The sequence below is a fragment of the Lampris incognitus genome, chromosome 2 (genome assembly GCF_029633865.1).
Source record: "Lampris incognitus isolate fLamInc1 chromosome 2, fLamInc1.hap2, whole genome shotgun sequence".
Classification (NCBI taxonomy): domain Eukaryota; kingdom Metazoa; phylum Chordata; class Actinopteri; order Lampriformes; family Lampridae; genus Lampris; species Lampris incognitus.
In genome coordinates, this window is record NC_079212.1 from 178,341 (window position 1) to 206,035 (window position 27,695).

The following is a 27,695-nucleotide window of genomic DNA, read 5'->3' on the forward strand; positions in this document are numbered from 1 at the left end:
GTATATGCATAATTTTAATTTTTTGGGATTTTTCCTTTACTCTCAGACAATACCTACCACCTCCAAAAAGAATTGGGATCATAAATGCTTTAGTTTCCGGTCCCGCTATCTACACTAACAGACATATACGCACACACATTACAAAAACATGAGTAGAAAGTGATTCCCGCCAGCCACGATAGTGGGCTGTCATGAATCTTCCTAAGCGCAAAGCGGGTATAGGGAAGTTGATTAATGACAAACTCTGCTTTTATGACCGTTGAGTGCTCCTTTATGGGAGCTTCGAGGAAGGAGTGCATTCTGAGGGGTTGAAAAGGGGGGAAAAATCCAGAAATCCACCGGTTTTATCCAGACCTAACCCTTAATCTGACAACATTAAATTGCAATAGCAGACAATTTCAAAAAAAGAGAAGCTTATATTAGTCTAAACCCCAGCAATAACTTTTCAAGCTTAAAGCAGGGTAAACTAATCAAGATGGAAGACAATGGGAGGTGAATTGTAAAGAAGAAACATCCCAATTTACTGTATCCTTAATCCATCAAACTCTATCCACATCCCTAACCCTAATTCTGGGGGTATCTCCAAGCCAGCACTGGCGGAGGCACTCTGGTGACACGTGCTATCCTGGGCATTCAACCCTGAACTTTAACTCTGAGAAGGTCAGTATTATCCATCAGAAATTCCATTGCCATGGTTCGCTTGCGTACTGCGAAGAGTTGGTCTCTATTGCTGTGGTGTTCTTTGTGGGATTGTCTGCCCGAGCAGCTAAAATATTACCCTAACAAAAACCTTACCCCAACCCAAAGGTGTGGAAAAATCCGACAATTAATTTTATCCAAAACTCTCCATAATAAAAGCCATTGCCGTGGTTACGTTGGCTACCGCGATGTTAGTCTCTGTTGCTGTGGTATTGTCTGCCTGAGTAGATAAATCCCGTACCCTAACTCAACTGAGTCATGTAGAAGGAGGCATCCGTTAATTTTATCCAAACTATCACTCTGAGAAGCTCTGTGCTTTCCATTATAAATACCATTACCGTGGTTAGCTTGGCTACCGTGAAGACTTGGTCTCTATTGCTGTGGTATTCTCTGTAGGATTGTCTTTCAGAGCAGATAAAACCCTTACCCTACCCCAACCCTAATCGGAAGAAATGGCAACCCTAACCCAATATTACAGATTTGCCTCAGTGGGCTTAATAGCAACACAACATCGTGTCCTTAGACCCTCTCATTGGATAAGGAACTCCCTAGAAAAACTCCTTTAACAGGGAGATAAAATAAGATGTCTCAGGGGGAGCAACAGAGGAGGGATCTACATAATACAACATTTAACGAGGATAACAATTATATTGGACATGGAATTTATGAAGAACATGTGCCATTTCAGGAATCATTTTTTTTAGTTAACTTGAGAAATGTGTTTCTAAAGTGAGTCCTGCTACCCACGGTGATGAGCTGTGATGCAATGAGCTGTGATGTCAATTTTATTTAAACCTAACCCTAAAAACAAACTGCCGTAGCAGTGAACTTAAAAAAAATCATTTATAATGCTCAACCCCCACCATCAATTTTTCAAGTTTAAACGGGGTAAACCAATCAAGATACAAGACAGTGGGAGATCAATTGTAAATAAGAAAAAACATCCAAATTGAACCTACCATTAACCCATCAAACTCTCTCCATAACCCTTATCCTGAGGGTTTCTCCAAGCCAGCGCTTAGGCACTGTCCACCTGAGCAGTTAAAACTTTACCTAAACCGAAACATGTAGAAAGAACCATCTGTTAATTTGATCCAAAACTTTGACTACGAGAAGCTCAGTACTCTCTTTCAGAAATGACATTGTTGTGCTTAGTTTGGCGACCGTGAAGGGTTAGTCACTTTCTGTGGGATTATCTGCCTGAGCAGATAGAGCTTTACCCCAACCGAAATGTAGAAAGTCATTTTTTTTAACTGGATCCAAAAATTTTACTCTGAGAAGCTCAGTATTTTCCATCAGAAATGCCATTGTCATGGTGAGCTTTGTTACCACGATGAGTTAGTCTCTGTTGCTGTGGGATTGTCTGCCTGAGCAGGTAAAACAACCGAAACATGTAGAAAGAGCCATCTGTTTATTTCATCCAAAACTATCGCGCCGAGAAACTCGGTACGTTCCATCCGCATTGCCATGGTTAGCTTGGCTACGATGAAGAGTTGGTCTCTGTTGCTGTGGGATTTCTGAGGGATTGTCCGCCTAAACGGATAAAACCCTTGCCCTAAGCGAAACATGTAGAAAGCACTCCGTTAATTTCATCCAAAATTTTCATTCCGAGTAGCTCTGTTCTTTCCTGCAGAAATGCCATTGCCGTGTTTAGCTTGGCTACTGCGAAGAGGTAGTGTCTGTCGCTGTGGGATTGTCTGCCTGAGCAGGTAAAACACTTACCCTAACCCAACCGAAACATGTAGAGAGAACCATCCGTTTATTTTACCCAAAACTATCGCTGCGACAAGCTCGCTACTCTCCATCAGAAATGCCATTGCCGTGGTCGGCTTTGGCTACCACCAAGACTGCCTGTTGCTTTGGTATTTCTATGGGATTCTCTGGCTGAGCAGATAAAACCCTTACTCTTAAGTGAAAAATGTAGAAAGAGTTGGCTGTCAATTTCATCCGGAACTATCACTCCGAGAAGCTCGGTACTTTCCATCAGAAATGACTTTGCTGTGGTTAGTTTGGCTACTCTGAAGAGTTAGTCTCTGTTGCCGTGGTATTTTCTGTGGGATGGTCTGCCTGAGCAGATAAAACCCTTACTGTAACTGTACTCTAACCAAAAGATGTGGAACGACCCAAACCTTAATTTTATCCAAAGATTTTATTCCGAGCAGCTCGGTACATTCCATCTGAATTGCAATTACTGTGGTTAGCTTGTCTATCGAAGTTATTCTCTGTTGCAGTGGTATTCTCTATAGGATTTTCTGCCTCAGCAGGTAAAACCCTAACCCTATCCCAACCGAAACATCTACAAAGAGCAATCCGTTAATTTTATCTGAAACTATCACTCCATGTTCAGAAATGCTACTGCGAAGAGGTAGTACCTGTTGATGTGGTATTGTTTGCCTGAGCAGACAAAAGTCTTAGCCTAACTCATCCCTAACCGAAAGATGTAGAAAGAGCAATCAGTTTTATCCAAACCTTTCAGTTGGAAAATCTCAGTACTTTCCACCAGAAATGACTTTTTCATGGATAGCTTGGCTACTGCTAAGAGTTATTCTCTGTTGTATTTTTTTGTGGGATTGTGTGACTGAGCAGAAGTCCTAACCCAAACCTTACCTCAAGTGAAACATGTAGAAAGCGCTCTCCGTTCATTTTATGCAAAAATTTTACTCTGAAAAGCTCAGTACTTTCCATTAGAAATACCATTGCCGTGGTTACCTTGGCTACTGCGACGAGTTGGTGTCTTGCTGTGGTATTCTCTGTAGGATTGTGTGCCAGAGCAGATGAAACCCTTACCCCAACCCTAACCGAAAGATCTGGAGCCATCCGTTACGTTTAGCCAAACCTAATCCTACTTTCGGGGATAAGTTCTTTAGTTTTTATCGTGAGAAATGTTTTTCTAAAGTGAGTCCCGCCACCCACGATGATGAGCTGGGGTGCTTCTTCCTGAGCACTAAGCGGGTACAGAATAGTTGTTTAATCACAAGCTCTGTGCTTTAGATGACGTTCAATGTTCCTTTCATGGGAGCATCAAGAGAAGGGGCATGTTGTGAGTGTAAAAAGGAAAAAAAGTGCAGAAATTCATCAATTTGATCTAATCCTAAACCTTAGTCTTAACTCTTAAAACATTAAATTGCAATTGCAGAAAAGTTCAATTTGAACAAAACAAACAAACGCTTGTATTGTTCCAAACCCCACCAACAACTTTTCAAGTTTAAAACGGGATAAAGTAATCAAGATATAAGACTGGGAGATCAGTTGTAACGAATAAACACCAAATAGCCCCTAGACTTAACCAATCAAACTCTATCCATATCCCTAATCCTGGGGGTATTTCTAATCCAGCACTTGGGCATTGGCGGAGGTGCTCAGTTGACATGTGTTGGCTCTGGCATTCAACCTTAACCATAAAGTTAACCTAGTATATTCAGTGTAAAATGCCAGAGCCGTGGTTAGCTTGGCTACCGCGAAGAGTTGGTCTCTTGCTGTGGGGGTTTTCTGTGGGATTTGCTGCCTGAGCAGGTAAAACCTCTACCCTAATACAAACCCTAACCCAAACGTGTTGAAAGAGCCGTCTGTTAATTTTATCCAAATTTTGCATACCGAGAAGCTCTGTACTTCCCATCAGAAATGCTATTGTTAGCTTGGCAACCTCCAAGACCGTCTCTGTTGCTATGGTATTATTTGTGGGATTAATTCTTAGCAGGAGCCAAGCTAACCACGGCAATGGTATTTCTGGTGGAAGATACTGAGTGTTTCGGCGCTTTTTGTTCGGATATAATTAGCGGCTGGGTCTTTCTACATCTTTTTGTAAGGATTGGGTTAGGTTTAGTAGAAGGGTTTTATCTGCTTAGGCAGACAGTCTCTGTTGCTGTTGTATTTCTGCGGGATTGTCCGCCTGAACAGATAAAACCCTTACCATAAGTGAAACCTGTAGAAAGAGGCGTCCATTAATGTTAACCAAAACTTTCACTCCGAGAAGCTTGGTACTTTCCATCAGAAATTCCATCTCGGTGGTTAGTTTGGCTACTACAGAGTTTTTCTCTGTTGCTGTGGTATTTTCTGTGCGATTGACTGCCTGAGCTGATAAAACCCTAGAATTAAGCAAAACATGTAGACAGAGCCGTCCATTAATTTCATCCAAAACTATTACTCCAAGAAGCTTGGTACCTTCCATCAGAAATGCCATTGCCGTGGTCAGCTTGGCTACTGCGAAGAATTGGACTTTGTTGCTGTGGTATTCTCTGTGTGATTGTTTGGCTGAGCTTATAAAACCCTTACAACTAAGCGAAAAATGTAGAAAGAGCCGTCCATTAATTTTATCTAAAATGTATACTCGGAGAGGTTTGGTACTTTCCATCAGAAATGCCATTGCCGTGGTTATCTTGACTACGACAGAGTCTGCTGCTGTTGTATTTCTGCGGCATTGCCGACTGAACAGGTAAAACCCTTACCATAAGTGAAACATGTAGAAAGAGCCGTCCATTGTTATCTAAAACTTTCACTCCGAGAAGCTTGGTACTTTCCATCAGTAATGCCATTGCCGTAGTTAGCTTGGCTACTACGAAGTTAGTCTCTGTTGCTGTGGTGTTCTCTGTAAGGGTTTTATCAGCTCAGGCAGACAATCGCACAACTAAGCGAAGCATGTAGAAAGAGCCGTCCATTAATTTTATGCAAAACTTTTACTCCAAGAAGTTTGGTACTTTCCATCAGAAATGCCATTGCCATGGTTAGCTTGACTACCACAAAGACTTAGTCTCTGTTGCTATTGTATTTCTGCGGGATTGCCCGACTGAAGAGATAAAACCCTTACTATAAGTGAAACATGTAGAAAGTGCCGTCCATTAATGTTATCTAAAACTTTCACTCCGAGAAGCTTGGTACTTTCGATCAGGAATGCCATTGCCGTAGTTAGCTTGGCTACTACGAAGAGGTAGTCTCTGTTGCTGTGGTAATCTCTTTTCGATTGTCTGCCTGAGCTGATAAAACCCTTACAACTAAGCGAAACATGTAGACAGAACCTTTAACTTTATCCAAAGCTTTTACTCCGAGAAGCTTGGTACTTTCCATCAGAAATGCCATTGCCGTGGTTAGCTTGGCTACTGGGAAGAGTTAGACTCTGTTGCTGTGGTATTCTGTGCCATTGTCTGCCTGAGCTGATAAAACCCTTACAACTAAGACAAACATTTAGAAAGAGCCATCCATTAATTTTAGCTAAAACTTAGTCCGAGAGGTTTGGTACTTTCCGTCAGAAATGCCATTGCCGTGGTTAGCCTTGGCTACTGCGAAGAGTTGGTCTCTTTTGCTGTGGTAATCTATGTGCGATTGTCTGCCTGAGCTGATAAAATCCTTACGCTAACCAAACCGAAACATTGTAGAAAGAGCATACGTTAAGATCCAAAACTGTCACTCCCATTCCCATGGTGAGCTTTGATAATGAGAAGATTTAGTCTCTGTTGCTGTGAGATTGTTTGCCCGAGTAGATAAAACCCTTACCCAATCCCAAACCCTACCTCAACCAAAACATGAAGAAAGTCATCAGTTAATTTGATAGAAAATGGTGACTACGAGAAACTAGGTACTTTATTTCAGAATTGTCATTGCTGTTTAGCTTGCCTACTGCGAAGTGTTAGTCTCTGTTGTTGTGCTATTGTGTGGGATTGTCTGCCTGAAGAGGGAAAACCCTTACCCTATCCCAACCGAAACATGTAGAAAGAGCAATCTGTTAGTTTTATCTGAAACTATCTATGTTCAGAAATGCTACTGCGAAGAGGTTGTTGCTGTGGTATCGTTTGCCTGAGCAGATAAAACTCTTAGCCAAACTCATCCCTAACCGAAAGATGTAGAAAGGGCAATCTGTTAATTTTATCCAAACCTTTCAGTTGGAAAAGCTCAGTACTTTCCATTAGAAATAACTGTCATGGATAGCTTGGCTACTGCGAAGAGTTATTCTCTGGTGTGGTATTTTTTTGTGGGATTGTTTGACTGGGCAGATAAAACCCTTACGCTTAGCGAAATATGTAGAAAGAGCCGTCCAGTAATTTTATCCAAAACTTTCACTCCGAGAAGGTTGGTACTTTCCATCAGAAATGCCATTGCCGTGGTTAGCTTGGCTACTGCGAAGAGTTAGTCTCTGTTGCTGTTGTATTCTCCGTGCGATTGTCTGCCTGAGCTGATAAAACCCTTACCCTAACTGAAACATGTAGAAACGGCCTCCGTGAATTTTCCCCGAAACTATCACCCAGAAGCTCGGTACTTGAGAAGAGCAGTGCCATTGCTGTGTTTAGCTTGGCTACGGCGAAGTTAGCCTCTGTTGCTGTGGGATTGTCTGCCTGAGTAGGTAAACAAAACCCTTACGCTAACCAAAAAGAAACATTGTTTTAGGAGCATATTTAAATAAGATCCAAAACTGTCACTCCGAGAAGCCTAGTTCTTTCCATCAGAAATGCCATTGCCATGGTGAGCTTTGCTATTGCGAAGAGTTAGTCTGTTGCTGTGAGATGGTTTGCCTGAGCAGATAAAACCCTTACGCAAACCCTACCTCAACCAAAACATGAAGAAAGTCATCAGTTAATTTGATCCAAAGTTGTCTACGAGAAAGTCGGTACTTAAAAATTTTCATTTCTGTGTTTAGCTTGGCTACCGCGAAGTGGTAGTCTCTGTCGCTGTGTGATTGTCTGCCTGAGCAGATAAAACACTTACCCTAACCCAACCGAAACATGTAGAGAGAACCATCCGTTTATTTTAACCAAAACTATCGCTGCGACAAGCTCGCTGCTCTCCATCAGAAATGCCATTGCTGTGGTTGGCTTGGCTACCACCAAGACTGTCTGTTGCTGTGGTATTTCTATGGGATTATCTGGCTGAGCAGATAAAACCCTTACTCTTAAGTGAAACATGTAGAAAGAGTTGGCTGTTAATTTCATCCGGAGCTATCACTCCGAGAAGCTCGGTACTTTCCATCAGAAATGACTTTGCTGTGGTTAGTTTGGCTACTATGAAGAGTTAGTCTCTGTTGCCGTGGGATTGTATGGCTGAGCAGATAAAACCCTTACCGTAACTCTACTCTAACCAAAAATGTGGAACGACTCAACCCTTAATTTTATCCAAAGATTTTATTCCCGAGCAGCTCGGTACATTCCATCTGAAATGCAATTACTGTGGTTAGCTTGTCTATCGAAGTTATTCTCTGTTGCAGTGGTATTCTCTGTAGGATTTTCTGCCTTAGCAGGTAAAACCCTATCCCAACCGAAACATCTAGAAAGAGCAATCCGTTAATTTTATCTGAAACTATCACTCCATGTTCAGAAATGCTACTGTGAAGAGGTAGTACCTGTTGATGTGGTGTTGTATTGCTTGCCTGAGCAGACAAAACTCTTAACCTAACTCATCCCTAACCGAAAGAGCAATCTATTAATTTTATCCAAACCTTTCAGTTGGAAAATCTCAGTACTTTCCATCAGAAATGACTGTCATGGATAGCTTGGCTATTGCTAAGAGTTATTCTGTTGTATTTTTTTGTGGGATTGTGTGACTGAGCAGAAGTCCTAACCCAAACCTTACTTCAAGTGAAACATGTAGAAAGCGCTCTCCGTTCATTTTATGCAGAACTTTTACTCTGAGAAGCTCAGTACTTTCCATTAGAAATACCATTGCTGTGGTTAGCTTGGCTACTGCGACGAGTTGGTGTCTTGCTGTGGTATTCTCTGTAGGATTGTGTGCCAGAGCAGATGAAACCCTTGCCCCAACCCTAACCGAAAGATATAGAGCCATCCGTTACGTTTAGCCAAACCTAATCCTACTTTCGGGGATAAGTTCTTTAGTTTTTATCGTGAGAAATGTTTTTCTGAAGTGAGTCCCGCCACCCACGATGATGAGCTGGGGTGCTTCTTCCTGAGCGCTAAGCGGGTACAGAGAATTTGTTTAATCACAAGCTCTGTGCTTTAGATGACTTCAACTTTCCTTTTATGGCAGCATCAAGAGAAGGGGCATGTTCGGAGTGTAAAAAGGGAAAAAAAGTGCAGAAATTCATCAATTTGATCTAAACCTTAGTTTTAACTCTTAAAACATTAAATTGCAATTGCAGAAAAGTTCAAATAAAAAAAAACAAAACAAAACAAACACTTATATTGTTCCAAACCCCACCAACAACTTTTCAAGTTTAAAACGGGATAAAGTAATCAAGATATAAGACGATGGGAGATCAGTTGTAACGAATAAACACCCAAATGTCCCTTAGACTTAACCAATCAAACTCTATTCATATCCCTAATCCTGGGGGTATTTCTAGTCCAGCACTTGGGCATTGGCGGTGGTGCTCAGTTGACATGTGTTGGCTCTGGCATTCAACCCTAACCATAAAGTTAACCTAGTATTTTCAATCTGAAATGCCGTTGCCATGGTTAACTTGGCTACCACGAAGAGTTGGTCTCTTGCTGTGGGGGTTTACTGTGGGATTTGCTGCCTGAGCAGATAAAAGCTTTACCCTAATACAAACCCTAACCCAACCCAAACGTGTTGAAAGAGCCATCTGTTAATTTTATCCAAATCTTGCATACCGAGAAGCTCTGTACTTTCCATCAGACATGCTATTGTTAGCTTGGCAACCTCCAAGACAGTCTCTGTTGCTATGGTATTATTTGTGGGATTAATTCTCAGCAGGAGCCAAGCTAACCACGGCAATGGTATTTCTGGTGGAAGATACTGAGTGTTTCGGAGCTTGTGGTTCGGATATAATTAGCGGCTGGCTCTTTCTACATCTTTTTGTAAGGGTTGGGTTAGGTTTAGTATAAGGGTTTTATCTGCTTAGGCAGACTGTCGCTGTTGTATTTCTGCGGGATTGTCCGCCTGAACAGATAAAACCCTTACAACTAAGCGAAACATGTAGAATGAGCCGTCCATTAATTTTATCCAAAACTTTTACTCCGAGAAGTTTGGTACTTTCCATCAGAAATGCCATTGCCGTGGTTAGCTTGGCTACCACGAAGAGTTGGTCTCTGTTGCTATTGTAATATCTGCGGGATTGTCCGCCTGAACAGATAAAATCCTTACTATAAACGAAACATTTAGAAAGAGCCGTCCATTAATGTTATCCAAGACTTTCACTCCGAGAAGCTTGGTAATTTCCATCAGTAACGCCATTGCCGTAGTTGGCTTGGCTACTACGAAGAGTTCGTCTCTGTTGCTGTGGTATTCTCTGTGCGATTGTCTGCCTGAGCTAATAAAACCCTTACTCTAAGTGAAACATGTAGAAACAGCCTCCGTGAAATTTTTTTCCGAAACTGTCACTCAGAAAGTCGGTACTTGAGAAGAGCAGTGCCATTGCTGTGTTTAGCTTGGCTACGACGAAGTTAGTCTCTGTTGCTTTGGGATTGTCTGCCTGAGCAGGTAAAACACTTACGCTAACCAAAATGAAACGTTGTAGAAAGAGCATACATCAATAAGATCCAAAACTGTCACTCCGAGAAGCTGGGTACTTTCCATCAGAAATGCCATTGCTGCGGTGAGCTTTGCTACTGCGAAGGGTTAGTCGCTGTTGCTGTGAGATTTTTTTCCTGAGCAGATAAAACCCTTAACCAAACCCTACCTCAACCAAAACAAAGTCAGTTAGTTTGATCTAAAATTTCGAGTACGAGAATGTCGGTACTTTATTTCTGAATTTTCCTTGCTGTGTTTAGCTTGGCTACCGTGAAGTGTTAGTCTCTGTTGCTGTGCTATTTTGTGTGGGATTGTCTGCCTGAGCAGGTAAAACACTTAAACTAAAGTAACCGAAACATGTAGAAAGAGCCATCCGTTTATTTTAGCCAAAACTATCGCTGCGAGAAGCTTGCTACTCCATCAGAAATGCCATTGCCATGGTTGGCTTGGCTACCACCAAGACTGTCTGTTGCTGTGGTATTTCTTTGGGATTATCTGGCTGAGCAGATAAAACTCTTACGTGAAACATGTAGAAAGAGTCGTCTGTTAATTTCATCCGGAACTATCACTCCGAGAAGCTCGGTACTTTCCATCAGAAATGACTTTGCTGTGGTTAGTTTGGCTACTATGAAGAGTTGGTCTCTGTTACTGTGGTGTTTTCTTTGGGATTGTGTAGCTGAGCAGATAAAACCCTTACCCTAACCCAAATCCTACCTCAAGCGAAACATGTAGAAAGCGCTGTCCGTTAATTTTATCCAAAGCTTTTACTCTGAGAAGCTCTCTACTTTCCATCAGAAATACCATTGCTGTGGTTAGTTTGGCTACTGCGACGAGTTGGTCTCTATTGCTGTGGTATTGTCTGTAGGATTGTCTGCCAGAGCAGATAAAACTCTTACCCCGACCGTAACCAAAAGATATAGAGCCATCCATTGAGTTTATCAAAACCTAATACTAATTTCAGAGATAATTTCTTTAGTTTTTATCTTGAGAAATGTTTTTCTAAAGTGCGAGTCCCGCCACCCACCATGATGAGCCTGGGGTGCTTCTCTCTGACCGCGAAGCAGGTACAGAGAAGTGGTTTAATCACTCACTCTGTGCTTTTGGTGACCGTTCAGTGTTGCTTTTATGGAGTTATCAAGAGGAAGGAACATGTTCTGTTTGGTAAAAAGGAGGGGCAAAAATGTAGAAATTCATCAATTTTATTTAAACCTACCCCTAAAACTTGGTCCAAACCCTAAAAACATGACGATTGTAGAAGTGCAATTCAATAAAAGAAACCCACTTGTATTGCTGCAAACCCCACCAACAACTTTTCAAGTTTAAAACGGGATAAACCAATCAAGAGGGAAGACGATGGGGGATCAAGTGTAAAGAATAAACAACCTCCAAACAGATCCTATACCCAATCCATCAAACTCTCTCCAAATTCGTAACCCTAAACCTGGGGGTATCTGTAAGCCAGTATTTGGGCATTGTTGAGGCGCCTGGTTGACATGTGTTGGCTCTGGCATTCAATTCTAACCCTTACCTTTCACTCGGAGAAGCCTAGTATCTCCCATCAAAAATGCCATTGCCATGGTTGGCGTGGCTAACATGAAGAGTTAATCTCTGTTGCTGTGGGATTTTCTGCCTGAGCAGGTAAAAACTTTACCTTAACACAAATCCTACCCTTGCGTGTTGAAAGAGCTGTATGTTGATTTTTATCCAAACCTTTCACACCGAGAAGCTCTGTACTTTCCATCAGAAATGCCATTGCAATGGTTAGCTTGGCAACCGCCAAGACAGTGTCTGTTGCTATGGTATTCTTTGTGGGATTAATTCTTAGCCGAAGTCAAGCTAACCACGGCAATGGTATTTGACGGAAAATACTGTCACGGAGCTTAAGGTTTGGATATAATTAACGGATGGCTCTTTCTACATCTTTCTGTAAGGGTTGGGATAGGTTTAGTATAAGAGTTTTATCTGCTCAGGCAGACTGTCTGTTGCTGTGGTATTGTCTGTGGAACTACTTTATAGTAGGAAAAACCCTCACTGTAACCCTACGCAAACCCTGGCCAAAAGATGTAGAAAGAGACATCCATTAATTTTATCCAAAACTTTGATTTTGAGAAGCTCGGTACTTTCCATCAGAAATGCCATTTCTGTCAAATTATGCAAACCTAATCCTAACCAAAAGATTCAGAAGACTACACTTTCAGCGGTCATTTCTGTCATTCTTGGTTTGACAAATGTTTCTAAGTGTGAGTCCGCCACCCACGATGATGAGCTGCGGTGCTTCTTCCTGAGCATGAAGCAGGTACAGAGAAGTGATTTTGATTACAAGCTCTGGGCTTTTGAGGCAAAGAGCGTGCTCTGAGTGGTAAAAGAAAAAAATTGAGAAAGCCATCAATTACTTTTATTTTAAACCTAACCCTAAAAACAAACTGCAATAGCAGTGAACTTCAACTAAAAAAAATCACTTATAATGCTCCAAACCCCACCAACAACTTTTCAAGTTTAAAACAGAATAAACGGTGGATAATGTCAATCTGTGTGCTTTTGAGTCAAGATGCATCCTCTGATTGGTAAAATGGAGAAATCTATCAATTTCATTGAAACATAACTCTAAAAAACTGCCATAGCAAAGAACTTCAATTTAAAAAAAATTGTTTATAATGCTCCAAACCTCACCAGCAATTTTTCAAGTTTAACACGGGATAAACTAATCAAGATACATGACAGTGGCAGATCAGTTATAAAGAAAAAACATCCAAATTGAACCCGTCAATCTCTCCAGAACTCTCATATTGGGGTATCGCTAAGCCAGCGCTTGGGCACTGTCCGCCAGAGCAGAAAAACTTGACCCTAAACTCAAACACTACGTCAACCAAAATATGTAGCAGGGACCATCCGTTGATTTTTATCCAAAACGTTTACTACGAGAAGCTTGGTTCTTTCCTTCAGGAATGCAATTGGCGTGGTTAGCTTGGCTACTGCGAAGAGTTTGTCTCTATTGCTGTGATATTCTCTGTGCGATTGTCTGCCTGAGCTGATAAAACTCTTACCATAAGTGAAACATGTATAAAGAGCCGTCCATTAATTTTATCCAAAACTTTCACTCCAACAATCTTGGTACTTTCCATCAGAAATGCCATTGCCGTGGTTAGCTTGGCTACTGCGAAGAGTTAGTCTACGTTGCTCTGCTATTGTCTGTGCGATTGACTGCCTGAGCTGATAAAACCCTTATACTAAGTGAAATATGTTGAAAGAGCCGTTCGGTAATTTTATTAAAAATTTTTACTACGAGTACCTCTACTTTCCATCACAAATGCCATTGCCGTGGTTAGCTTGGTTACCACGAAGAGTTGGTCTCTGTTGCTGTTGTATTTCTGAGGGATTGTCCGTGTAAACGGATAAAACCCTTATTCTAAGCGAAATATGTAAAAAAGCCGGGCATTAATTTTACCCAAATCTTTCCCTCCAAATCTTGGTACTTTCCATCAGAAATGTCATTGCCCTGGTTAGCTTGGCTACCACGAATAGTTAGTCTCTGTTGTTGTTGTATTTCTGTGGGTTTGTCCGCCTGAACAGATAAAACCCTTACCGTAAGTGAAACATGTAGAAAGTGCCGTCCATTAATGTTATACAAAACTTTCACTCCGAGAAGCTTGGTACTTTCTCTCGGAAATGACTTTGCCATAGATAGCCTGGCTACTGCTAAGAATCATTCTTTGTTGTTGTATTTTTTTGTGGGATTGTCTGAGCTGATAAAACCCTGACACTAAGCGAAATATGTAGAAAGAGCCGTTCAGCAATGCAACTACCTAACCCTATCACTCCATGTTCTGTTGCTGTGGTATTGTTTGCCTGAGTAGATAAAAATCTTAGCCTAACTCATCCCTAACCGAAAAATGTAGAAAGAGCCCTCCATTAATTTTATCCAAAACTTTCACTCTAAGTAGCTCGGTTCTTTCTTTCAGAAATGACATTGCCATCGATAGCCTGGCTACTGCTAAGAATTATTCTCTGTTTTGGTATTTTTTTGTGGGATTGTCTGACTGAGCTGACAAAACCCTTAAAACTAAGCGAAATATGTAGAAAGAGCTGTTCAGCAATGTTATCCAAAACTTTCACTCCGAGAAGCTTGGTACTTTCCATCAGAAATGCCATTGCTGTAATGAGCTTGGCTACTGCGAAGAGTTAGTCTCTGTGCGATTGTCTGCCTGAGCTGATAAAACCCTTACCCTAAGTGAAACATGTGGAAACGGCCTCTGTCAATTTTTTTGCCCCGAAAGTATCACTCAGAAGCTCGGTACTTGAGAAGAGCAGTGCCATTGCTGTGGTTAGCTTGTTTACGACGAAGTAATTCTCTGTTGCTGTGGGATTGTCTGCCTGAGCAGGTAAATCCCTTGCGCCAACCAAACCGAAAAATTGTAGAAAGTGCATACGTTAATAAGATCGAAAAACTGTCACTCCGAGAAGCTTGGTACTTTCCATCAGAAATGTCATTGCCATGGTGAGCTTTGCTACTGCGAAGAGTTAGCCTCTGTTGCTGTGAGATTGTCTGCCTGAGCAGGTAAAACCCTTACCCTATCCCAACCGAAACATGTAGAAAGGGCAATCCATTAGTTTTATCTGAAACTATCATTCCATGTTCAGAAATGCTACTGCGAAGAATATTTCTCTGTTGCTGTGGTATTGTGTGTTGGATTGTTTGCCCGAGCAGATAAAAATCTTAGCCTAACTCATCCCTAACCGAAAGATATAGAAAGAGTCCTCCATTAATTTTATCCAAAACTTTCACTCTAAGAAGCTTGGTTCTTTCTTTCAGAAATGACTTTGCCATAGATAGCCGGGCTACTGCTAAGAATTATTCTCTGTTGTTGTGGTATTTTTTTGTGGGCTTGTGTGACTGAGCAGATGAGCCCTAACCCAAACCTTACTTCAAGTGAAACATGTAGAAAGTGCTCTCCGTTGATTTTATGCGAAACTTTTACTCTGAAAAGCTCAGTACTTTCCATCAGAAATACCATTGCCGTGGTTAGCTTGGCTACTGCGACGAGTTGGTGTCTTGCTGTGGTATTCTCTGTAGGATTGTGGGCCAGAATAGATGAAACCCTTGCCCCAACCCTAACCGAAAGATATGGAGCCATCCGTTACGTTTAGCCAAACCTAATCCTACTTTTGGGGATAAGTTCTTTAGTTTTTATCGTGAGAAATGTTTTTCTAAAGTGAGTCCTGCCACCCACGATGATGAGCTGGGGTGCTTCTTCCTGAGCGCTAAGCGGGTACAGAGAAGTTGTTTAATCACAAGCTCTGTGCTTTAGATGACGCTCAATGTTCCTTTTATGGGAGCATCAAGAGAAGGGGCATGTTCTGAGTGGTAAAAAGGAAAAAAGTGCAGAAATTGATCAATTTGATCTAAACCTTAGTCTTAACTCTTAACACATTAAATTGCAATTGCAGAAAAGTTCAATTTGAAAAAAAAAAAAAAAAACAACAAACACTTGTATTGTTCCAAACCCCACCAACAACTTTTCAAGTTTAAAACGGGATAAAGTAATCAAGATATAAGACTGGGAGATCAGTTGTAACGTATAAACACCCAAATTGCCCCCAGACTTAACCAATCAAACTCTATCCATATCTCTAATCCTAGGGGTATTTCTAATCCAGCAGTTGGGCATTGGCGGAAGTGCTCAGTTGACATGTGTTGGCTCTGGCATTCAACCCTAACCATAAAGTTAACCTAGTATGTTCAGTGTGAAATGCCGGAGCCTTGGTTAGCTTGGCTACCGCGAAGAGTTGGTCTCTTGCTGTGGAGTTTTCTGTGGGATTTGCTGCCTGAGCAGGTAAAACCTCTACCCTAATACAAACCCCAACCCAAACGTGTTGAAAGAGCCGTCTGTTAATTTTATCCAAATTTTGCATACCGAGCAGCTCTGTACTTCGCATCAGAAATGCCACTGCAGTGGTTAGCTTGGCAACCGCCAAGACAGTCTCTTGCTATGGTATTATTTGTGGGATTAATTCTTGGCAGGAGCCAAGCTAACCACGGCAATGGTATTTCTGGTGGAAGATACGGAGTGTTTCGGAGCTTGTGGTTCAGATATAATTAGCGGCTGGCTCTTTCTACATGTTTTTGTAAGGGTTGGGATAAGTTTAGTATAAGGGTTTTATCTGCTTAGGCAGACAGTCTCTGTTGCTGTTGTATTTCTGCGGGATTGTCCGCCTCAACAGATAAAATCCTTACCATAAGTGAAACGTGTAGAAAGAGGCGTCCATTAATGTTAACCAAAACTTTCACTCCGAGAAGCTTGGTACTTTCCATCAGGAATGCCATTGCCGTAGTTACCTTGGCTACTACAGAGTTTTTCTCTGTTGCTGTGGTATTTTCTGTGCGATTGATTGCCTGAGCTGATAAAACCCTTACAATTAAGCGAAATATGTAGACGGAGCAGTCCATTAATTTCATCCAAAACTATTACTCCAAGAAGCTTGGTACTTTCCATCAGAAATGCCATTGCTGTGGTTAGCTTGGCTACAGCGAAGAGTTGGACTTTGTTGCTGTGGTATTCTCTGTGTGATTGTTTGGCTGAGCTGATGAAACCCTTACAACTAAGCGAAAAATGTAGAAAGAGCCGTCCATTACTTTTATCTAAAACGTATACTCTGAGAGGTTTGGTACTTTCCATCAGAAATGCCATTGCCGTGGTTGGCTTGGCTACGACGAAGAGTCTGTTGCTGTTGTATTTCTGCGGGATTGTCCGACTGAACAGATAAAACCCTTACCATAAGTGAAACATGTAGAAAGGGCCGTCCATTAATGTTATCTAAAACTTTCACTCCGAGAAGTTTGGTCCTTTCCATCAGAAATGCCATTGGCTGCCACCAAGACTGTCTGTTGCTGTGGTATTTCTGCGGGATTGTCCGCCTGAACAGATAAAACCCTTACCATAAGTGAAACCTGTAGAAAGAGGCGTCCATTAATGTTAACCAAAACTTTCACTCCGAGAAGGTTGGTACTTGCCATCAGAAATGCCGTTGCGGTGGTTAGCTTGGCTGCTGCGAAGAGTTAGTCTCTGTTGCTGTGGTATTCTCTGTGCGATTGTTTGACTGAACAAGTAAAACCCTTACATCTTAACGAAACCTGTAGGAAGAGCCGTCCATTAATGTTTTCCAAAACTTTCACTCCGAGAAGCTTGGTACTTTCCATCAGGAATGCCATTGCCGTAGTTAGCTTGGCTACTACAGAGATTCTCTGTTGCTGTGGTATTTTCTGTGCGATTGACTGCTTGAGCTGATAAAACCCTTACAATTAAGCGAAATATGTAGACGGAGCCCTCCATTAATTTCATCCAAAACTATTACTCCAAGAAGCTTGGTACTTTCCATCAGAAATACCATTGCTGTGGTTAGCTTGGCTACTGCGAAGAGTTGGACTTTGTTGCTGTGGTATTCTCTGTGTGATTGTTTGGCTGAGCTGATAAAACCCTTACAACTAAGTGAAAAATGTAGAAAGAGCCGTCCATTAATTTTATCTAAAACGTATACTCTGAGACGTTTGGTACTTTCCATCAGAAATGCCATTAACGTGGTTAGCTTGGCAACGAGAAAGTCTGTTGCTGTTGTATTTCTGCGGGATTGTCCGACTGAACAGGTAAAACCCTTACATAAGTGAAACATGTAGAAAGAGCCGTCCATTAATGTTATCTAAAACTTTTACTCCGAGAAGTTTGGTCCTTTCCATCAGAAATGCCATTGCCGTGGTTAGCTTGGCTACTGCGAAGAGTTGGTCTCTGTTGCTATTGTAATATCTGCGGGATTGTCCGCCTGAACAGATAAAATCCTTACTATAAATGAAACATTTAGAAAGAGCCGTCCATTAATGTTATCCAAAACTTTCACTCCGAGAAGCTTGGTAATTTCCATCAGTAACGCCATTGCCGTAGTTAGCTCGGCTACTACGAAGAGTTCGTCTCTGTTGCTGTGGTATTCTCTGTGCGATTGTCTGCCTGAGCTGATAAAACCCTTACTCTAAGTGAAACGTAGAAACAGCCTCCGTGAAATTTTTTTTCCGAAACGGTCACTCAGAAAGTTGGTACTTGAGAAGAGCAGTGCCATTGCTGTGTTTAGCTTGGCTATGACGAAGTTAGTCTCTGTTGCTGTGGGATTGTCTGCCTGAGCAGGTAAACACTTACGCTAACCAAAACGAAACGTTGTAGAAAGAGCATACATCAATAAGATCCAAAACTGTCACTCCGAGAAGCTGGGTACTTTCCATCAGAAATGCCATTGCCGTGGCGAGCTTTGCTACTGCGAAGGGTTAGTCGCTGTTGCTGTGAGATAGTTTCCTGAGCAGATAAAACCCTTAACCAAACCCTACCTCAACCAAAACATGAGGAAAGTCAGTTTGATCCAAAATTTCGAGTACGAGAAAGTCGGTACTTTATTTCTGAATTTTCCTTGCTGTGTTTAGCTTGGCTACCGTGAAGTGTTAGTCTCTGTTGCTGTGCTATTTTTTGTGGGATTGTCTGCCTGAGCAGGTAAAACACTTGCACTAAACCAACTGAAACATGTAGAAAGAGCCGTCCGTTTATTTTAGACAAAACTATCGCTGCGAGAAGCTTGCTACACTCCATCAGAAATGCCATTGGCTACCACCAAGACTGTCTGTTGCTGTTGTATTTCTTTGGGATTATCTGACTGAACAGATAAAACCCTTACTCTTACGTGAAACGTGTAGAAGGAGTCGTCTGTTAATTTCATCTGGAACTAGCACTCCGAGAAGCTCGGTACTTTCCATCAGAAATTACTTTACTGTGGTTAGTTTGGCTACTTTGAAGAGTTGGTTTCTGTTACTGTGGTGTTTTCTTTGGGATTGTGTAGCTGAGCAGATAAAACCCTTACCCTAACCCAAATCCTACCTCAAGCGAAACATGTAGAAAGCGCTGTCCGTTAATTTTATGCAAAGCTTTTACTCTGAGAAGCTCTCTTTCCATCAGAAAAACCATTGCTGTGGTTAGTTTGGCTACTGCGACGAGTTGGTCTCCTATTGTCTGCCAGAGCAGATAAAACTCTTACCCGAACCGTAACCAAAAGATATAGAGCCATCCATTGAGTTTATCAAAACCTAATACTAATTTCAGAGATAATTTCTTTAGTTTTTATCTTGAGAAATGTTTTTCTAAAGTGCGAGTCCCGCCACCCACCATGATGAGCCTGGGGTGCTTCTCCCTGACCGCAAAAGCAGGTACAGAGAAGTGGTTTAATCACTCACTCTGTGTTTTTGGTGACCGTTCAGTGTTGCTTTTATGGAGTTATCAAGAGGAAGGAGCATGTTCTGTGTGGTAAAAAGGAGGGGCAAAAATGTAGAAATTCATCAATTTTATTTAAACCTACCCCTAAAACTTAGTCCAAACCCTAAAAACATGACGATTGTAGAAGTGCAATTCAATAAAAGAAACCCACTTGTATTGCTGCAAACCCCACCAACAACTTTTCAAGTTTAAAACGGGATAAACCAATCAAGAGGGAAGACAATGGGGGATCAAGTGTAAAGAATAAACAACCTCCAAACAGATCCTATACCAAATCCATCAAACTCTCTCCAAATTCGTAACCCTAAACCTGGGGGTGTCTGTAAGCCAGTATTTGGGCATTGTTGAGGCACCTGGTTGACATGTGTTGGCTCTGGCATTCAATTCTAACCCTTACCTTTCACTCGGAGAAGCCTAGTATCTCCCATCAAAAATGCCATTGCCATGGTTGGCGTGGCTAACATGAAGAGTTAATCTGTTGCTGTGGGATTTTCTGCCTGAGCAGGTAAAACCTTTACCTTAACACAAATCCTACCCTTGCGTGTTGAAAGAGCCGTATGTTGATTTTTATCCAAACTTTTCACACCGAGAAGCTCTGTACTTTCCATCAGAAATGCCATTGCAATGGTTAGCTTGGCAACCGCCAAGACAGTCTCTGTTGCTATGGTATTCTTTGTGGGATTAATTCTTAGCAGAAGTCAAGCTAACCACGGCAATGGTATTTGACGGAAAATACTGTCACGGAGCTTAAGGTTTGGATATAATTAACGGATGGCTCTTTCTGTATGGGCTGGGATAGGTTTAGTAGAAGAGTTTTATCTGCTCAGGCAGACTGTCTGTTGCTGTGGTATTGTTTGTGGAACTACTTTTGAGTAGGAAAAACCTTCACTGTAACCCTATGCCAACCCTGGCCAAAAGATGTAGAAAGACGGCCATTAATTTTATCCAAAACTTTCATTTTGAGAAGCTCGGTACTTTCCATCAGAAATGCCATTTCCGTCAAATTATGCAAGCCTAATCCTAACCAAAAGATTCAGAAGACTACACTTTCAGCGGTCATTTCTGTCGTTCTTGGTTTGAAAAATGTTTCCAAGTGTGAGTCCGCCACCCACGATGATGAGCTGCGGTGCTTCTTCCTGAGCATGAAGCAGGTACAGAGAAGTGATTTTGATTACAAGCTCTGTGCTTTTGAGGCAAAGAGCGTGCTCTGAGTGGTAAAAGAAAAAAATTGAGAAAGCCATCAATTACTTTTATTTTAAACCTAACCCTAAAAACATTAAACTGCAATAGCAGTGAACTTCAACTAAAAAAAAAAAATCACTTACAATGCTCCAAACCCCACCAACAACTTTTCAAGTTTGAAACAGAATAAACGGTGGATAATCTCAAGCTGTGTGCTTTTGAGTCAAGATGCATCCTCTGATTGGTAAAATGGAGAAATCTATCAATTTTATTGAAACATAACTCTAAAAACAAACGGCCATAGCAAAGTACTTCAATTTAAAAAAATAAAAAAAAATGTATAATGCTACAAACCTCACCAGCAACTTTTCAAGTTTAACACGGGATAAACTAATCAAGATACAGGACAGTGGCAGATCAGTTGTAAAGAAGAAAAAACATCCAAATTGAACCCGTCAATCTCTCCATAACTCTCATATTGGAGTATCGCTAAGCCAGCGCTTGGGCACTGTCCGCCATTGCAGAAAAACTTGACCCTAAACTCAAACACTACGTCAACCAAAATATGTAGCAAGGACCATCCGTTGATTTTTATCCAAAACGTTTACTACGAGAAGCTTGGTTCTTTCCTTCAGGAATGCAATTGGCGTAGTTAGCTTGGCTACTGCGAAGAGTTTGTCTCTATTGCTGTGATATTCTCTGTGAGATTGTCTGCCTGAGCTGATAAAACTCTTACCGTAAGTGAAACATGTATAAAGAGCCACCCATTAATTTTATCCAAAACTTTCACTCCAAGAATCTTGGTACTTGCCATCAGAAATGCCATTGCCGTGGTTAGCTTGGCTACTGCGAAGAGTTAATCTACGTTGCTCTGGTATTCTCTGCGATTGACTGCCTGAGCTGATAAAACCCTTATACTAAGTGAAATATGTTGAGAGCCGTTCGGTAATTTTATTCAAAATTTTTACTACGAGTACCTCTACTTTCCATCATAAATGCCATTGCCGTGGTTAGCTTGGCTACAATGAAGTTAGTCTCTGTTGCTATGATATTCTCTGTGCGATTATCTGCTTAAACGGGTAATGCACTTACCCTAACCCAACCAAAACATGTAAGAAGAGCCATCCGTTAATTTTATCCACAACATTCACTCCAAGAAGCTCGGTTCTTTGCTTCAGAAATTCCATTGCCGTGGTTAGCTTGGCTACCACGAAGAGTTGGTCTCTGTTGCTGTTGTATTTCTGAGGGATTGTCCGCCTAAACGGATAAAACCCTTACACTAAGCGAAATATGTAAAAAAGCTGGGCATTAATTTTATATCTTTCCCCCCAAAAAGCTTGGTACTTTGCATCAGAAATGCCATTGCCATGGTTAGCTTGGCTACCAAGAATAGTTAGTCTCTGTTGTTGTTGTATTTCTGTGGGTTTGTCCGCCTGGACAGATAAAACCCTTACCGTAAGTGAAACCTGTAGAAAGAGCTGTCCATTAATGTTATACAAAACTTTCACTCCGAGAAGCTTGGTACTTTCCATCAGGAATGCCATTGCTGCAGTTAGCTTGGCTACTACGAAGAGTCATTCTCTGTTGCTGTGGTGTTCTCTGTGCGATTGTTTGTCTGAGCTGATAAAACCCTTTCGCTTAGCGAAATATGTAGAAAGAGCTGTCCAGTAATTTTATCCAAAACTTTCACTCCGAGAAGCTTGGTACTTTCTTTCAGAAATGACTTTGCCATAGATAGCCTGGCTACTGCTAAGAATTATTCTCTGTTGTGGTATTTTTTTGGGGGGATTGTCTGACTGAGCTGATAAAACCCTTACAACTAAGTGAAATATTTTAGAAAGAGCTGTTCAGCAATGTTATCCAAAACTTTCACTCCGAGAAGCTTGGTACTTTTCATCAGAAATGCCATTGCCGTAATGAGCTTGGCTACTGTGAATAATTAATCTCTGTTGCTGTGGTAGTCTCTGTGCGATTGTCTGCCTGAGCTGATAAAACCCTTACCCTAAGTGAAACATGTAGAAACGGCCTCTGTCAATTTTTTGTCCCGAAAGTATCACTCAGAAGCTCGGTACTTGAAAAGAGTAGTGCCATTGCTGTGGTTAGCTTGTCTACGACGAAGTAATTCTCTGTTGCTGTGGGATTGTCCGCCTGAGCAGGTAAATCCCTTGTGCCAACCAAACTGAAACATTGTAGAAAGTGCATACGTTAATAAGATCGAAAAACTGTCACTTCGAGAAGCTTGGTACTTTCCATCTGAAATGTCATTGCCATGGTGAGCTTTGCTACTGCGAAGAGTTAGCCTGTGTTGCTGTGAGATTGTCTGCCTGAGCAGGTAAAACCCTTAGCCCAACCGAAACATGTAGAAAGAGCAATCCATTAGTTTTATCTGAAACTATCGTTCCATGTTCAGAAATGCTACTGCGAAGAATTATTCTCTGTTGCTGTGGTATTGTGTGTTGGATTGTTTGCCCGAGCAGATAAAAAAATCTTAGCCTAACTCATCCCTAACCGAAAGATGTAGAAAGAGTCCTCCATTAATTTTATCCAAAACTTTCACTCTAAGAAGCTTGGTTCTTTCTTTCAGAAATGACTTTGACATAGATAGCCTGGCTACTGCAAAGAGTTGTTCTCTGTTGTTGTGGTATTTTGTTGTGAGATGGTGTGACTGAGTAGATAAGCCCAAACCCTACCTCAAGCGAAACATGTAGAAAGCGCTGTCCGTTAATTTTATGCAAACCTTTTACTTTGAAAAGCTGGCTTCTTTCCTTCAGAAATGCAATTGGCATGGTTAGCTTGGCTACTGCGAAGAGTTTCTCTATTGCTGTAGTGTTCTTTGTAGGATTGTCTGCCAGAGCAGATAAAACCTTTGTCCCAACCCTAACTGAAAGATATAGAGCCATCCGTTATGTTTAGCCAAACCTAATCCTAACTTTGGGGATAAGTTTATTAGTTGTTATCGCGAGTAATGTTTTTCTAAAGTGTGAGTCCCGCCACCCACGATGATGAGCTGGGATGCTTCTTGCTGAGCGCGAAGCAGGTATGGAGAAGTGGTTTAATCCCAAGCTCTGCTTTCAGTGACCGTCCAGTGTTCCTTTTTATGGGGGCATCAAGGGAAGGAGCATGTTCTGAGTGGGGGAAAAAGGTGCAGAAATTCATCAATTTTATCTAAACCTAACCCTAAACCATAGTCTTCACTCTTAAAACATTATATTGAGATTGCAGAAAAGTTCAATTAAAAAAAATCCAAACAATAAACACTTGTTCCAAACCCCACTAACTACTTCTCAAGTTTAAAACGGGATAACATAATCAAGGTATAAGACAATGGGAGATTAGTTGTAAAGAATAAACATCCAAATTGCCCCTAGACTTAACCAATCAAACTCTATCTCTAAGCCAGCACTTGGGCATTGGCGGTGGTGCTCAGTTGACATGTGTTGGCTCTGGCTTTCAACCCTAACCATAAAGTTGACCTAGTGCTTTTCATCTGAAATGCCGTTAGCGTGGCTATGGCGAAGAGTTGGTTTCTTTTACTGTGGGATTTTCTGCCTGAGCAGGTAAAACCTTTACCCTAACACAAACCCCAAACCAAATGTGTTGAAAGAGCCGTCTGTTAATTTTATCCAAACCTTGCACACCGGGAAGCTTTGTACTTTCCATCAGAAATGCCATTGCCATGGTTAGCTTGGCAACCTCCCAAGACAGTCTCTGTTGCTATGGTATTATTTGTGGGATTAATTCTTAGCAGGAGCCAAGCTAACCATGGCAATGGTATTTCTGATGGGAAATTAGTGTTTCGGAGCTTTCGGTTTGGATATAATTAGCGGTTGGCTCTTTTTTTACATTTTTTTTTGTAAGGATTGGGATAGGTTTAGTGTAAGGGTTTTGACGGCTCAGGCAGATGGTCTCTGTTGCTGTGGTATTCTCTGAGACTACTTTTGAGCAGGACAAACCCTCACCATAACTCTAAGCCAACCTTGAATGAAAGATGTATAGAGATACTTCCGTTAATTTTATCCAAAACTTTCATAACGAGAAGCTCGGTACTTTGCATCAGAAATGCCATTTCTATCGATAGCTTGGCTACCGCTAAATTAGTTTGTGTGGCTGTGGTATTCTCTGTGGGATTAACTCTTGGTGGTAGTCAGCTAACCATGGCAATGGCATTTCTGATGTAAAGTACCGAGGTTCTCAGAGTGAAAGTTTTGGATAAACTTAACGGATGTCTCTTTCTACATATTTCGTTCAGGGCTACTGTAGGGTTTGGGTTACGGTGAGGATTTTTCCTGCTCAAAAGTAGTCCCACAGAGAATACCACATCAACAGACTGTCTGCTTGAGCAGCTAAAACTCTTAACCCAAACCTACCGCAACACTAACAAAGATATAGAATGAGCCATGCATTAATTTTATCCATACATTTCATTCCGAGAAGCTCGGTACTTCCCATCAGAAATGCCATTGCCGTAGTTGGCTACCATGAAGAGTTGGTCTCTGTTGCTGTGGTGTTCTCTGTGCGATTGACTGCCTGAGCTGAAAAGACGCAAAGCGAAACATGTACAAAGAGCCGTCCATTAATTTTATCCAAAACTTTCACTCCGAGAAGCTTGGTACTTTCAATCAGTAATACCATTTCCGTAGTTAGCTTGGCTACTACGAAGAGTTAGACTCTGTTGCTGTGATGTTCTGTGTGATTGTCTGCCTGAGCTGATAAAACCCTTACACTAAGCGAAATATGTAGAAAGAGCTGTACAGTAATTTTATCCAAAACTTTCACTCCGAGAAGCTTGGTACTTTCCATCAGGAATGCCATTGCCGTGGTTAGCTTGGCTACTGCGAAGAGTTGGACTTTGTTGCTGTGGTATTCTGTGTGATTGTTTGGCTGAGCTGATAAAACTCTTACAACTAAGCGAAACATGTAGAAAGAGCCATCTATTAATTTTATCCAAAACTTTCACTTTAAGAAGTTTGGTACTTTGCATCGGTAATGCCATTGCCGTAGTTAGCTTGGCTATTGCGAAGAGTTAGTCTATGTTGCTGAGGTATTCTGTGTGGGATTGTCTGCCTGAGCAGGTAAAAACCTTGCCCTATCTCAACCGAAACATGTAGAAAGAGCGATCCGTTAGTTTTATCTGAAACTATGTTCAGAAATGCTACTGCGAAGAGGTAGTCACTGTTGCTGTGGTATTGACAGTATGGCTTGTTTGCCTGAGCAGATAAAACTTAGCCAAACTCATCCCTAACCGAAAGATGTAGAAAGAGCAATCTGTTAATTTTATCCAAACCTTTCAGTTGGAAAAGCTCAGTACTTTCCATCAGAAATGACTTTGACATGGATAGCTTGGCTACTGCTAAGAGTTATTCTCTGTTGTGGTGTTTTTTGTGCGATTGTCTGCCTGAGCTGATAAAACCCTTACCCTAAGTGAAAAGTGTAGAAAGAGCCGTCCAGTAATTTTATCCAAAACTTTCACTCCGAGAAGCTTGGTACTTTCCATCAGTAATGCCATTGCCGTAGTTAGCTTGGCTACTACGAAGTTAGTCTCTTGCTGTGGTGTTCTCTGTACGATTGACTGCCTGAGCTGATAAAACCCTTACACTAAACGATATATGTAGAAAAGCCGTCCATTAATGTTATCCAAAACTTTAACTCCGATAACCTTGGTACTTTCCATAAGAAATGCCATTGCTGTGGTTAGCTTGGCTATGATGAAGAGTTGGTCTCTGTTGCTATTGTATTCCTGCAGGATTGTCCGACTGAACAGATAAGACCCTTACCATAAGTGAAACATGTAGAAAGTGCCCTTCCATTAATGTTATCTAAAACTTTCACTCCGAGAAGCCTGGTACTTTCGATCAGGAATGCCATTGCCGTATTTAGCTTGGCTACTACAAAGAGTTAGTCTCTTGCTGTGGTGTTCTCTGTGCTAATGACTGACTGACCTGATAAAACCCTCACACTAAGCGAAACATGTAGAAAGAGCAATCCATTAGTTTTATCAGAAACTATCATTCCATGTTCAGAAATGCTACTGCAAAGAATTATTCTGTTGCTGTGGTATTGTGTGTTGGATTGTTTGCCCGAGCAGATAAAAATCTTAGCCTAACTCATCCCCAACCGAAAGATATAGAAAGTCCTCCATTAATTTTATCCAAAACTTTCACTCTAAGAAGCTTGGTTCTTTCGTTCAGAAATGACTTTGACATAGATAGCCTGGCTACTGCCAAGAATTATTCTCTGTTGTTGTGGTATTTTTTTTGTGGGATTGTGTGACTGAGCAGATAAGCCTTAACCCAAACCTTACTTCAAGTGAAATATGTAGAAAGCGCTCTCCGTTGATTTTAGGCGAAACTTTTACTCTGAAAAGCTCAGTACTTTCCATCAGAAATAACATTGTCGTGGTTAGCTTGGCTACTGCGACGAGTTGGTGTCTTGCTGTGGTATTCTCTGTAGGATTGTGTGCCAGAGCAGATGAAACCCTTGCCCCAACCCTAACCGAAAGATCTGGAGCCATCCGTTACGTTTAGCCAAACCTAATCCTACTTTCGGGGATAAGTTCTTTAGTTTTTATCGTGAGAAATGTTTTTCTAAAGTGAGTCCCGCCACCCACGATGATGAGCTGGGGTGCTTCTTCCTGAGCGCTAAGCGGGTACAGAGAAGTTGTTTAATCACAAGCTCTGTGCTTTAGATGTTCAATGTTCCTTTTATGGGAGCATCAACAGAAGGGGCATGTTCTGGGTGGTAAAAAGGAAAAAAGTACAGAAATTGATCAATTTGATCTAACCCTAAACCTTACTCTTAACTCTTAAAACATTAAATTGCAATTGCAGAAAAGTTCAATTTGAAAAAAAAAACAAACCAACAACAACCACTTGTATTGTTCCAAACCCCACCAACAACTTTTCAAGTTTAAAACGGGATAAAGTAATCGAGATATAAGACTGGGAGATCAGTTGTAACGAATAAACACCCAAATTGCCCCCAGACTTAACCAATCAAACTCTATCCATATCTCTAATCCTGGGGGTATTTCTAATCCAGCACTTGGGCATTGGCGGAGGTGCTCAGTTGACATGTGTTGGCTCTGGCATTCAACCCTAACCATAAAGT

At 41.4% G+C, this 27,695-nt stretch overlaps 7 non-coding genes and 3 pseudogenes across 7 annotated transcripts; all 10 read left to right on the forward strand.

The window, feature by feature from the left end:
- The first annotated feature begins 124 nt into the window (after window positions 1-124).
- LOC130108594 (small nucleolar RNA U3) lies at window positions 125-309 on the forward strand (annotated as a pseudogene).
- Window positions 310-3,535: 3,226 nt separating this feature from the next.
- On the forward strand, window positions 3,536-3,748 carry LOC130108569 (small nucleolar RNA U3). Its single transcript, XR_008809905.1, has one exon. It is a non-coding gene; the product is annotated as a small nucleolar RNA U3 (small nucleolar RNA).
- A 4,734-nt stretch (window positions 3,749-8,482) lies between these two features.
- LOC130108572 (small nucleolar RNA U3) lies at window positions 8,483-8,694 on the forward strand. The gene has a single exon (XR_008809906.1). It is a non-coding gene; the product is annotated as a small nucleolar RNA U3 (small nucleolar RNA).
- Window positions 8,695-11,049: 2,355 nt separating this feature from the next.
- LOC130108567 (small nucleolar RNA U3) lies at window positions 11,050-11,270 on the forward strand. Its single transcript, XR_008809903.1, has one exon. It is a non-coding gene; the product is annotated as a small nucleolar RNA U3 (small nucleolar RNA).
- Window positions 11,271-12,289: 1,019 nt separating this feature from the next.
- On the forward strand, window positions 12,290-12,468 carry LOC130108574 (small nucleolar RNA U3; annotated as a pseudogene).
- A 2,790-nt stretch (window positions 12,469-15,258) lies between these two features.
- On the forward strand, window positions 15,259-15,471 carry LOC130108559 (small nucleolar RNA U3). The gene has a single exon (XR_008809896.1). It is a non-coding gene; the product is annotated as a small nucleolar RNA U3 (small nucleolar RNA).
- Window positions 15,472-19,216: 3,745 nt separating this feature from the next.
- LOC130108566 (small nucleolar RNA U3) lies at window positions 19,217-19,438 on the forward strand. Its single transcript, XR_008809902.1, has one exon. It is a non-coding gene; the product is annotated as a small nucleolar RNA U3 (small nucleolar RNA).
- A 1,005-nt stretch (window positions 19,439-20,443) lies between these two features.
- Window positions 20,444-20,622, forward strand: LOC130108570 (small nucleolar RNA U3; annotated as a pseudogene).
- A 2,886-nt stretch (window positions 20,623-23,508) lies between these two features.
- Window positions 23,509-23,722, forward strand: LOC130108562 (small nucleolar RNA U3). Its single transcript, XR_008809899.1, has one exon. It is a non-coding gene; the product is annotated as a small nucleolar RNA U3 (small nucleolar RNA).
- Window positions 23,723-27,118: 3,396 nt separating this feature from the next.
- On the forward strand, window positions 27,119-27,328 carry LOC130108564 (small nucleolar RNA U3). The gene has a single exon (XR_008809900.1). It is a non-coding gene; the product is annotated as a small nucleolar RNA U3 (small nucleolar RNA).
- Window positions 27,329-27,695: the final 367 nt, after the last annotated feature.